Below are 14,150 nucleotides of genomic sequence, written 5' to 3' on the forward strand. Positions count from 1 at the left end.
AAACAAGCGAAATAAAACTGTACAACAAGCCATGCACTCCTCCGTACAGTAGAAGTCTAGAGTATTTAAGTATTAAAATGAAAAATAATCATCCAGATTGAAAACAATAGTTATATAAAATTAAATACTGTATTGATATTAACACCAATGATTAATTAAAATATCTTCGCCAAGTAGCCAGCTAACCAGAATTTATTAACTTAATGAAAATAAAAAAAGAAATATTCCTTCCAACTTTAAATTAGCAGAATGTTAAAAAAAAAAAAAAGTGGAGAGACAGAGAACCTAAATTAGATTAGAAGTAAATTATTTATTCTTGCTTAGAAATAAGTTCCTAACGTATTTTTTTAAACTCCATTTGAACAAAATAGTTCAAGGTCGATCCTCCAAGATTGCGAGGATTTTTGATATAGTACGCCATCTCCTACGTTACGCTGCTGATTATGTATTACGTCTTTGTACGTGTATGTTCAGCCCACATATTATGAGGATTGAAAAATCCGGAAGAAGCAACGAGGGAATCCCACTCTCTCAGCCTAGGGTCAGTAACTAGAGCTTCATTTGAAGAGGTTTTTAAGAATTCTCTAGTCTCCGACAAGCTTCGAACACATCTTAAAGAGGGTGATAAGTGGAAAACCGAAGGACAATCGTAACCAATATGCAAGCCACGAGCACGCGTTTTAATTGGTAATTTCCGGAGTGCATTAAATACCTACTCCTCCTATCTCTATCTCTCCCTCTTACACACACACACACACACACACACACACACACACACACACACACACACACACACACACACACACACACACACACACACACACACACACACTCTCTCTCTCTCTCTCTCTCTCTCACTCGCCGACCGGGCTAGCCGAGTGGGTAAAGTACCTGCCCGGCAACCCAAAGGTCGCGGGTTCGATTCCCGCCTCGGGCTTGGATCAAAGTACTGCAAAAACCTTGGGAGGTGCAATATGGCCACAGAAGCCGATGCGCCAACAACTACCAAATCAAAAAAAAAAAAAAAAAAAAACACACACACAGGCTCAATATTCTACTAATACAAATATATCGTAATACATATACCAGATCAACCACCAAAACACTGTTATGGAATCAGCTACAGTAATATGAAAAATGAATAAAAAAGAAAGTAACAGTAATACGTCACGTTGACCATTATACTGCTTCGCAATGCAAACTTCAAAACTATACAGGGAATATGCAATCCTTTAACCAGTGCCAAGTTTGTTGACTACTGAAAATAAAATTTGTGCAGCTGCGTGTGTAACTGCATTAATATTTCCTCACTTTGTATACTAACCGAATATGAGTGAAATCTGTATAATGCTTCAGCAGCTTGATGAAATTCTTAACGAAGTGAAGATTCACAAGCTCATCTAATAAAACCTATTTTTCAGATTATATAACTGCCATTCTATAACTAACTATTTACAAATTCAGCTATTTACAAATAACTGTCATTCTGCTTAAGTGATTAATAATAGACGGCAAAGGAAATTATTAGTTGTAAAGCTCAGAGCTTTGAACTGCTACTAGCAATGCAGTGATGCACGAACTCCAGAAATTGAATATGGATTTTATATTTCTGTTTATTATAAAACGAAACATGATAAATAACACACGAAGAGGGATCTTATTTCAAGAGTAATTGATTTGCTTCGAATTTATACCGAGATATAGTAAAGAATACGAAAATTGCTAGATTCAATGCAAGTGCAGATGTCTGGTCTAAGGTCTAAAGCAATGTTGAATGAATATACAGCATCATGTATTCTAAAAAAAATATCCCCATAATGGAGAAACTATTATATGGTATCACGTATTCGTCTAATTAAACCAAATAAAAAAAAAAGTGCAAGCGAGTCTATATACACACGGATAATTTCAGTTGTTAAGATAAAAATGAAGAGAGGACACAAGTAAACTGATTAGTTGCAGTTAACTTGCAGCTGTGCTCTTCTTTCGAGCAGCACAGTAAGTGCAAATCGTGAATAAGGTGAGAGAAGAAATTTTTCCATTCTCAGGTTTAAAATATTTTAACACAGATGGTCGATGCACGCAAGCGCCAATCGTTTCTCGTGGCGCATGCGTTCTAGAGCATTCTGTACTAAACAACACCGAGAACAGACGGAACAAGATGAAGTGCCGGCGATCAGAAGAGCTGCCTGGGGTGCTCTCCGGTCAATTTAGGAAGCAGTGCTACGGCAGAAAAAGAAGTCAGTGCACGCATCTTTGGTCACCATCATGAAAACCTCTCTTGCGCGGAAGGAGCAACCGAAGGCTAGAGAAGGTAAGTTTATTTCTAAGAATGCTTATCGTTATCCACTTATTCCACACCCATACAGAAGCAAAAAAAGAAAATTGTTTCTGCAACTGCATTACGTACGCAGTAGAATAACAAGACTATAACCGACGATTCTACGGAATACTCACCAAATCCACTACAGACTCACTCATCGTATAATTTAAACAAAAAAATACGTTCATTATTCACAAATATCCAACTATTTGCACTTTTGCAAATTCAGACCTTGTTTGTATAAATTATAATTTCCTTAGAAAGGGTAGGATTATTCTATAGCATAACTCCTAATAATAGGAGTATTCTTCAAGTCATTTCTCTTTAAAGATTCCAAACCTTGCAAGTAATCCTTTCAAAAGGCACATAGAGGGCTAGGGAAACTAGATGTGTCGTTCATCATGGTACCGTGGCCACCTCCACCAATCAAAAGTGGCCTCAAGCTTACCACAAGCATTGAAACTCCCCTTTCCCCTCTCGTTTAAATTCTCTATTTACGAGTTATGAGGAGATATGCGCAATTCTGAAATAAACCCATATGAATATAAATTTGTTATTGATCAAATGAAACTAGTCAAATGATATTTTTTATATGTTTGAAGGCTTACTTTAAATAAATAAAGAAAAAAATTACTTATGCAGAGGTACAATGCTGCATATTTTAATAATATAAATCTCAAATACAATGGAAAAAAGTAATCTCTTTATCTATTTATGAAGGAGAGCGAAGAAGAAGAAAAATATATCCGCGAACTTTGGACAAAAATTAAATCGGTGGATATATAAAATATGAATTAACTCCTAACCCAGGTATCCGAAATGCATTAACAAGTCGGTATGCATATGTTGTTATTGCTATTATTAGAAATATGGTGCAAGGAAGCCTGAGGCGTATGCTGCACCAGCCAAAAAAAAAGGAAAAAAAATTCCCGAGTTACCCTGAGAGAGAGAGAGAGAGAGAGTCAAAAGTAGAAGATAATCACCAATAAAAATAATAATGATGATATCCAGCTCAGGACCCTGGGTGTGCCAAGCCACTTAGAGATGTGAGCCCCTTTTTCGCCCATCGGAATTTTTCTGACCTTCAAGTCTGGCCATTAAAAGATTACCAGAAGCCTCGAAACATTCACCAAAACGGGTAGACATTAATATCGAAATATGTAGCAATATTTTTGCGGAAAGTGGGCAAGTCATATGAAAGATATTACTCAGTTCGATATACTGTTTGCCTTTTTTTTTAATTCAATACGCCTTTACAAATAAAGATACACCTTTAATTTTAAGAAATGATTTTTAGTTCCTTATATTCAAGAGGGTTCAAGGAGAACTGCAATGGTATAACTGACCTTTGATTTCTTAAGTCGTACATGATTTCTAAATGATATAACTCATACTTTTCGACACATCAGTATGTTCGCTTTTGTGCCAGAAAGAAAATGTAGTTAGAGAAAGTATGTATTCAAACAGAGATAGAAAACGAGAGAGAAGTAGGAAAATGCACTGAACAGATGTGGTGACTAATGGAAACAAAATGTGGAAAAGGAAGAATAGCGTTTTTTGAAATGTGAGCACGATATAGACAAATAATTATCTGAGAATGGCACAGAAAATCAGGAAGCACGGAAATTAAAACTTTAGAATGCCAGTTAACTTTTTTTATAAAGACGAAATTAAAAATATAATTTATAACATGAAGTATAATAATAATAATTAAAATTAAAATAAAGAGATAAAATGAAGATAATTAATTCATTACTTTAAGCATTCTTTACCGTTATGTAGAAACTAAAACCGGCTTTTGTGTTCTCAGAGATTAAAAAGGGGGGGGGGGGGCATCTGAGTCATTATTAGAACTATTACGTCGTTTTGTACCTTTATTACATCACCCAGTCGGCATCAAAGTAGTCGATGCGCTAAAACAAGCCTCCATTACTATCCAAACAACTAATCATCCAATCTTTCATGCTAAAATATTAATGGGATTTTTTTCACCTTCATTTTGTTTTTGTTTTATTAGATCTGTGAATCACTACCGATGACCTAAGCTGAATATATCCAGTAAAGCACAGCACGTTTATCTAGTTTAATGACAGTTTGTGTTTTAGCAAAGCTTGCGCTTCGTATCTTGTACATGCAGTCATTTGTCATTGATTATCTCGCTTGACGCGCGAAACTGGTGTAGCCCAGCAGCAACTCGCACTCGCAGAACTATTGCAAGATGAATCGTACCACATGGCTACTCGGGATATTGAGGAACGAACAGTAAGCAGGCTGCACGAAGCATTCATCTGAACCACAAGAGGCACCACATAATACCAGTAGCCGCTGCACCTGGTGTTCTCATACAGTTGCGGAACGGTACTTAAATTGTTTATCGAGCGGTTGGTATTTAATAAATGACAACAGAGATGTGAAAATTCGTGTAACATTCATACACAACAGCTGGGTGGATTACATTTTAAAGGTTGTTTCTAGTATTTTCGTGATGGAGGTGGATTACTTTTTAAAGGAGGTTGTTTCTAGTATTTTCGTGATGGAGGTGGATGCAGCAGGGAAACAGAATTGTTAATAAACTGCACTTTAAATGCAATTAGCCAGAAGAACGTAGACCAAAAGCTACTCATGTAAATAACATTGTGAACAAAGAAACTAGGGCTATGTTGACGCCAGTGTATTGTGTTTGTGAACTACGTGTATCCCCTATGATCGGTTTGGCAGTTATGCTTTTGCTTATTGAAATGTGCAATCTTCCTTCACGCCGAGACCGATTAACTCTATCACGGTGTGAAAGAAGCCCATAAAAAAAAACTCTTTCCGCCTGACGGGATTTGAACCGAGGATCTTCCTACGTCGCACAGCGATGGTAACAATTGCTGTTCTATGTGGGAAAAAGCTTCATTACTCCAGGCAGCAGAGCTACACAACGTAAAGATTAACTGTCGCAATTAACTGTTTTTAGGAAGATACTGTTAAAATATTCTACAGGCAGAGCAATGACCACCTGCAATTATGCGTCATGATAGTTTCCAGGCATTTAAGACCGGTCATTCAAACCAAACATTTTGGTTTCAATTCCGATGTATTTATTTATTCAGTAGAGATCAACATTCCAGTACAGCCCAAAGGGCAGGAATGGTCGACGATCAGTTATATAACAAATATAGATTTTGTAACTAATGTAAATTATTTTTTAGTTATCGAATGTTCGAATTATTTCTTCAGAACTGTCAGCTCACAGTAAGATTTTGCCAGCTACTCCAGAGCAATTTATAAGTAAAGGTTTGTATATTAATATTTAACTTGGTTTTTCTTGTTGATTCCTGTTTTATTCTCTTAAATTTGCATCCGAATTGTCTACATCTTTATTTTTATTTTTGAGAGGGTTTGCTCATGAACTTTGGTTTCCAGCACAAGACTTCTAATCACAGTACTCTTCTTTCCTTGATTGGCTTTATTCCATTCCTGTGTTTTCGGTCTTTTCTGTTGATTTTTGAACACCATTCGTTAGATCGTTTTTATGTCATGTTTTGTGATATCTGTACGTTTCCATTAGGAATTTTTTTTTTTTAGAGCGCTTATACATATTGAATTATTTAAGATTTATTTGGAAGTGATTAACCCGGTGTGCTATATTTACAGGAAGTAACTGCTATCCAGAAAGATGGATAGAATATAACATCTTTCTATAGAAGAAAATCTTTATTGTACAGTAAAGATACAGATACAATAATGTGCCCGCCACAGCCAGGAGGCCAGGGGCTTGACAATGATATGGGGTAATATAAAAATATGTACAGTATAAAAGATAACATAACAATTAAAAACGTACCATTAGCCATTCAATAGATATGAGTATGTACAATACTATCTGAGATTATATGTATTTATTTCTTTCGTGATTAATTTTAGCAATGTTATTTAAGTGAATTTTCTATATTTATGGCTCCATGACCGAAGATTAAAAACTGTATGAACTGTTCAGAAAACTGAGTGTGTGGTTACGGTTCATTTTATTTAACCATTTAAAAGGACCGTGTTATGATGGAAGCAACGTATGCAACTCCCAGGGGAGGAAAAATGAATAGTATCAATGGAGCCTTTTCATATAGTGGGGAGGGGTGGTATTTTCTTCTTTGCATCTAGTCATTTTAAAGTCTTGACACAGATCTGCATCAACCAGTATTTTTGTTCTCGTCATCTTCTGTATCTCACTGGGCAATGTTAACAATCTATAACTATACCGTAGTCAATGGGGTGGCAACACTAACAACAAATAATATTTATTTGCATACGTTTCTCGCCTATAGAGTATGCAGACCCTAGTTTAGGTGAGAAAGTTTAGAAAATGGACTGGAATTTAAACAGATTTGATGGATTTAATGAAAGAGAGCGAAGAGTAATTCCTTATAAATAATGAGTTACGATTATAATTAACCTGATGCTTATTTATTAACTGAAGGAAACAAAAGAGAGGACTAGCAGCTAAATGACAAGTACAAAGGAAAAGCAGAGGAAAATAAGTTTGACGACGAGTTTCAGGCGGAGTATAACAAAAGATATTTGTTCGAGATGAGATGGAGATTCAATAATGAAGTTGGGAGTTTGTGTGTATACAAAAAGTTACCTATGAAGTTATCCCCTCAGCCAGGCAAAAAAGATGAGCTTATTACTACTTTATGTTTGAACTATTGTCATGACCGTGTTATTCCTGTTAATGTAATGCTTAATTACTCGCAAGACCTTGTAAAACTTTTTTAAACTTCGATGTGCTTGCTCTTTTTCGTCCTAGAATCGGTAAAGATCTTTATGATAATCAGTTTTCTTATTTCTCCTTCATTGATGTAAGTAATTAAAATTTTAGATTTTTTCACTGAACATAATTTGCGCTACTTTGTGCGCGCGCACGCACACACACACACACACACGCACGCACGCACGCACGCACGCACACACACACACACACACACAGTATTTGGGTTGCGTGGGAAACACAACATGGGGAAACGACTTTTTCACAATAGGTAATGATGTCAGGCAGGGCTGTATTTTGTCACCTCACCTTTTTAATCTTTATGCCAAAGATATCACGCGTGAAGCTTTGGAAGATTTAGAGACTGGCATCAAAATTGGAGAACTGAAGATAAACAACCTTCGTTATGCAGATGATACTGTGCTAATTTGCAATTCTAAGGATCATCTTAAAGAAACTCTGAGGAGAGTATGTGAAGCAAGTAAGAAAAAAAGGATTGTTTCTAATTGTGCGCAAAACTAAAATTATGGTGATTGGTGATAAACTCGGTTCCAAGTGAAGGTTAATCGGCAAGATATCGGAGAAGTTGATGGATTTGATTACTTAGGGTCAAAAATAAATAAAAATAGTGACTGCTCAAACGATGTAAAGAGACGACAAGCAATTGCTAAAATGTTGGTCACGGATCTGACAAAATTATGGAGAGATCAAGATCTGCCCCTAAACACAAAACTGAGAATCATTGATTCGTTAATTTTTCCAGTTGCCACTTATGGATGTGAAGGATAGAATCTGAAAAGAGTTGACAGGAAGAAAATCGAGGCATTTGAAATGTCTTACAACATTTCAAATGTCTTTGAAATGTGGTGTTACAGGAGAATACTGCGTATTTCTTACTTGGATCGAAGAACAAATGAGTGGGTATTGAATAAAACTGGCAGGCCTAAAATTCTTCTTCATACCATCAACAAAAGAAAACTCAAGTTTTTTGGTCATATAGTAAGAAGGGAAAACTTTCTGTTGAAGAATATAATGGAAGGCAAACTCAAGGGGAAGAGGTGCAGAGGAAGACCGCAACTAGGTGGAAGGATGGGATCGGTGAACTTCTGGGCATGACACTTTGCGATGCCACTCGTAGAGCACATGATCGATGCAGTTGGAGGAATTTGTTGGTGGCCAAAACAGTTCCTAAGGGAGCTATGTCACTGGAAGAAGAAAGCGTGGGTTGAAGGTTGGGAAAATGAAAGAAGATACTTGTTGACATTAGACTTGGATTTCTGTAGATAGTAATTTTCAGGAAATAAGTGTGAAGGGAGGTTGTTTTAGATAAAGGAAGTTGAAGGGATAAATGAGGAGGAAGAATATTGGTTCTGTGAGTTTGACGTAAAAGGATGTTCACTGGCTGCAGCATGCGTTCGGACTGATTTGGAAGAGAGAGGGGGAAATACAGAAGCCAATTCAGAAAAACAGTGCACATCGAAGTATCTATAGAAAAGGCATGCAGCCTAGACATAATGTCAATGACAGAGAGTGGAGAAACTTTGTAGGAGATGGGTCATTAATTAACCTAATTGTCCTCTTTTCAATAGCCTAATAATCCTGAGAGGTTATGGTCCCACCGCCCCAGATGTGGGAAAAATATTCCATTGTCGGGTGGATTTGAGATTTGTACAAAGCGAGTAGCTGTTCAGAAGAAATATAACCGAGGGCCAAAGAGAAAACCCAGTTTTTTAGATGCAGAGGAAGCAATGTTTATAATGTGCTTATGCCAAGAGAGAGAGAGAGAGATTATAATCCTTTTTTGCGAGATATAAGTCAGGGCAGAATGATCGTAATCAACTAAGTTATTTTTGCCCAAGTGAAGAATTATCTGGAGATCAGCATTTAAGGAACTGGTAGGGGATATTCGAGAAGTTGGAGATGTGCAGGACAAGGTTTCTTGAACTGGAAGGTGGGATGCAATGTGCTATCATCAGCAAAACTATGGATAGGTTTTCCAGTTAATGGAAAACGGTCATTATTATTCAAGAAGGAAACAGTGGGAGGAAGAACTGAACCTTGGGGAACACCTGCATTAGTGGAGAAATTAAAAGAGAGCGTTGTCTACCATCGCAGTGAGCGGTCAGAGAGAAAACTGTATATCCAATCACAGAAAACAGTTCGACTTGGAGCATAATGGCCTTAGTTGCCCATGCGCCATAAAAACCAAAACCAAACCAAACCAAACAAAAAACAGTTGGCAAACTATAAGATGGAAGCTTACTTAGAAGACCTTTATGCCAAACACGATCAAAAGCCTTTGAAATGTCAAGAGCAACTGCACCAAACTTTTCCATTGAATTTGTCCATAGATGGGTAACGAGCCAGAAATCATCAGTGATTTCTGGCTCGACAGAATCCATACTGGCGATTATTGATCATATGGAAGATTTCCAGATAGTTTAGGAATTGGCTGTTAATTTATTTCCCCATTACTTTAGAAAGAGTAAAAGTAAGTGCAATGAGACGATAATTGGATGGTGGGGGGGGGGGTTGTCACTATTTTTAGGAATTGGCTGGATATGAGAAAATTTCCAAGAAGGAAAAAACACCACTGGAATGAGATTGTAAAAAGGCGACAGAGAACTGGGATAAGCTCAAGAGCACAGGTTTTAAGAACAAGTGGAGAAATATCATCAGGACCTGCAGCTTTCTTGGCATCAAGATTGTTCAAAATTCTTCTGACATCCTTTTGACGGAAGGCCAGAGGAAGCATTCAATGGAATGTACTGGGAATGGGAGCATAAAAAATACACATTCCATCCTACTCTAAAGATGCTAATTTCAACCAGAATAAGTAATCTAAGTTATATAATACAGCTGATCAAACTCAACTGTAAGCTGCGAAGCGGAAGCCACAAAATACCGTCACGTGCTGAACGATGACCTTATTTCATCATCGCATGGCTGTGCCAATCTGGCAATAAAGCTGCCACCTGAGGAGCTCATATGATTACTAGTAGTGGGAAAGTCTAAAAGTGCACGTGTCACGGAAATAGAGCATTAGCGATTTTTTTTTTTTTTTTTTTTAATTTGTTATAAGCTATAACTTAAGACAGTTCGCTGATATTACAGGTGAATTGCTTTCATTTAGGGTGAATTTGATTTTAATAGTTAATTTCTTAAAACTAGAATATAGCTACAGAGAAAAAGAATTCACAAAGAGCTATTACATATTATTAAAAATTGCATATGTAGATAAATAATTACTCTATTGACGCAATGCGCATGGCATATCGACAGAGGCAAAAAATAACGCGTGTTGCAGCTGAAGAAAACTAAAGTATAGTACCAAGTTGCAAACAGAAATGCTTAAAACTTTTCTTCAGCAATTCCGCCAAGTTTTGCAAGCGATGCAAATCATTACACACACACACACAAGCGCGCGTTTAGGAACACAATTGCGATCCAAATAACTTCAAAATCAAGACTTGGTAGTAATATACAGCATACTTAAATATCGGCATTAAATATATCACACTAAGAATGAGGGTAAAAATATCTGAGGAATTATACAATATACGTTATTAACGTGACTTAATATTACTTATTATAAGAGCTGTAACAGATATTTTCATTCCCACACAAAATGCTAAATATGCACCCCTCCCCAAGTCATATATACCAATAACAATACCAGAATTTCTCTAATAATATTTGTTCTTTTGTGTCTCAGCACTCAGTCCTTGTTCCGACTGTGCTAATTACTATAATTAGTACTATATAATAATAATAATAAATAATTTTCTGTTTATACTCCGGGACGACCAAATGATCAGAGGAGTTCACAAGATAGAGAGAATACAAGAAACATGCTGAACGCCTCTCAACTGATCGACCTATTTTTTCTATTTCAGGTTCCATTTTTTGTCCAATTTTTTAATATAGGTGCCTGATATGCCAATTTGTTTATCTGTGTATTTATTTCTAATACTTTACAGTTTTGTCTATAATGTGTGAGATAATTATAATATTAGTTATATAATAATAATCAGAATCTAAATCAATATAGAAACTAACAAGTTAGTTAATGTATGCAGTGCGCTACATTTTAGGCGTGTTCGGTTTTTTCCCCCCTTAAATTAAATGAATTTTTTTCTGTGATTAATAGAAGTGAAAAGTACGTTATCTAAATTTAGCCTCAGTAATAACAAGCGATTTTTTTCTTATCCCCGAAAGCACTAGTTGAAAAAGACGACATTTACACTTATTTACATGCATAACAGCAGACCTTTTAAATTAGGTGTGAAATTAAATACTTTACACCAATGTTTGCGATAAAAATTGAATTTCTTTACTAAATACTAAATTAATTTGCTACAGTTAAAAGCCAAACCCAATACACTCAAATGTTTAAACTACACAGGTGCTCGAAGCAAAAGCTCGGAACAAGCACCAAAGCACCGCCATCAACAGCGTCTGGAGACTAGGCACCTGCGAGGTGATCTGATTGAAGTGTATAAGGCCTTGAATGGGTTGAACAGGCTCAATTCTGATGGGATTCTTCCTCTTGCTCAGATTAAGAACCCGAGGGGCATACATTCAAATTGAGGAAAGACAGTTGTAGAATAGATGTGCGGAAATTTGCCTTTAGCCAACGGGTGTTTGGTTGCTGGAACAAACTTCCATCTGTCGTTGTGGAAATTGAAAGCTTAAATAAATTCAAGGAGGAACTGTAAAAACTTTTAGAGGGAATTGATTTGTGAAACGGTTTTTTTTTTTTTTTTTGGCTGATTTTTTTTTTTTTTTTTTTTTTGATTTGGTAGTTGTTGGCGCATCGGCTTCTGTGGCCATATTGCACCTCCCAAGGTTTTTGCAGTACTTTGATCCAAGCCCGAGGCGAGAATCGAACCCGCGACCTTTGGGTTGCCGGGCAGGTACTTTACCCACTTGGCTAGCCCGGTCGGCTTTTGGCTGATGCTACATAAACTAGCTTTCTTGCATCACATGCCTCTAATACTACTACTACTATTTTCAAATAGAAAGAAAAACAAAAGAAACCTTTCTAACTTATTAAATAAAAATAATCTTTGTAATATCCCGTAAACCGCCTCACGTTGCCTGTAACAACATGCAAATTGTGTAACTAAAAAAATAGCCTGCTTCAGGAACCTCGTATCGCTCGCGCTATTAATTTCAAGATATTCATCAAAGTGAAAATGGCATGGAGACACCGTTTGGATGATTGGTCCAGGTGGAGAGCAATAGGAAAAATAAAGGCAGAAGGAAGTCAAGTTATGTGTTGCCACGAGGAGCTTTCATGGCTGTAGGGCATCGGGATGAGACTTTTGATCCTAATGTTCTCCATTTTTGCATCAGCAGTTGGTCCAGAATTTCTTTTAAGGACGATAAAATGCATGTCCTTATAAAGCTCCCCTAATGAACCAATTCACTGGACGAGTGCGAATTGAACAGCCAGCCAGATCTCTAGACCAAAATCCAATAGAGCATGCCTGGGATGCTCTAAGCAGGAAGGTTGTTGCCAGCTACAAACTACCTTTTCAGAAACTTCACTGTGCTTGCACCAATTCTTACGCAAGAGTGAGAACTGATATACCTGCAGTACTAATTAACAGTCTCGTTCTCAGCGTGAGGAGTCGATGCCATGGTAGTTTCGCTATTGACAAAAATAACATACCTTTGAGTACTTATTAGAGTACGTTACCGTGGATTATCGACACGTAAAAATATTCTTGTTTATACTCCAGCACGACCACCAGATCAGTGGAGTTTACAGTAAATCATCAATACAAACGTTAATCGTATTTAGCAGTCACGGGCTTGAACCCCAGTCCACTCAAAGAGCGCCTGCTACTGCACTGACGCTCCTGACCACTCAGCTACGTCAGACCTAAATTTTTACCGCTCATAAATTAATTTGAATATAGTAAGCTTTTGAATATCTGATTTCAGATCAAAAGTGCTGTCTTTCTGCATTATTAAGTGCATTAAAACAATGTCTCACTGTTTTTTTCTTTCCCCCCCATTAAATCTAGTAAAAAGGTATTTGAATTATTAACGTTTCAGTGTTTATTTCTTAGCTTTTGGCCACCAATGTAGTTAACCTGGAAGTGATGTTTCTTTATATTTTGGAAAATATCATGAATCCTTCACAACTAACAGACCTGCCAGCTAACCCTACAAAAAATCTTTCTCTCTCTCTCTCTCTCTCTCTCTCTCTCTCTCTCTCTCTCTCTCTCTCTCTGAATTGTTTAAATATCAAAATGTTGTAATTCCATCAGCAATCATGTTTTTGATTTTTGTTTTTATGAGATGGGACAGCGGTCAATTTACTTTTTATTTTACATTAAGTTTGTTATGAGACACTGACAGCATTTGATTTTGATATTTCGCACTTATTCATTTCGGCGCTTAATTGGGAAGGACGGTCTAAATTTCTCTTCTTTTACTAATTGATATTGCCTTTATGGATATTATTTCTGTGCAATGTTTTGTACTAATTTATATTAGCATTATTCCGATATGGCCGTTTTGGACACGTTGATGTCTCTTATTTTATAGTATAGGCTTAATTTATTTTTCTAATTACTATTATTTATAATTATCTGGTTGTATACATACAGGATTATCCATTTATCCTGAAATCCACTGGATAATGGTATATACCAGAGCAACTAATTCAAGAGCCAATGGGATACAGAGTGAGATAATTTTAAACATATAGCAGCAGTTTCATTAGGATAGCAGTGATATTTGAGAAGCAACGCAGCATTTATTAGTACTGTACGTAAAATGGTTTTTTTCACCGAGAACAACGTGTATTCATTTTGGAACATTACACAGCATCCAAATCATTTTCTCAATACCAAGCGCATTCAGCAATAAATATCTAAACAGGCATTTACCAAATAAATAAAACCATTCATTACTGTACAACATTTTGTACAGAGTTCGGTGTTTTTAAAAATTCAAATTTATTTTCCAGCATGATGTCAGACAAATCGTATATTACCTTGTATAGAGCTGGAACAACCACACTAAAAAGGGTGAATTTATGTCTATCCAGTAAGATGGAAA

The 14,150-nt window shown here is 36.5% G+C and overlaps 2 protein-coding genes across 3 annotated transcripts in view; one reads left to right on the top strand and one right to left on the bottom strand.

Moving 5' to 3' along the window:
• LOC150086929 (mitochondrial inner membrane protease subunit 2) overlaps positions 1–14,150 on the bottom strand; it is a 254,550-nt gene that overhangs the window by 72,664 nt on the left and 167,736 nt on the right. The gene's annotated exons all lie outside the window — the stretch shown is intronic.
• LOC150086930 (leucine-rich repeat neuronal protein 1-like) overlaps positions 2,159–14,150 on the top strand; it is a 70,692-nt gene continuing 58,700 nt past the window's right edge. Inside the window, exon 1 of the mRNA XM_090371684.1 lies at positions 2,159–2,314. The gene's annotated coding sequence lies outside the window, so the exon portion shown is untranslated. The remainder of the gene's footprint in view (positions 2,315–14,150) is intronic.

The sequence above is a fragment of the Mastigoproctus giganteus genome, chromosome 4 (assembly GCF_048544385.1).
Source record: "Mastigoproctus giganteus isolate SK-2022 chromosome 4, ASM4854438v1, whole genome shotgun sequence".
Lineage (NCBI taxonomy): Eukaryota > Metazoa > Arthropoda > Arachnida > Uropygi > Thelyphonidae > Mastigoproctus > Mastigoproctus giganteus.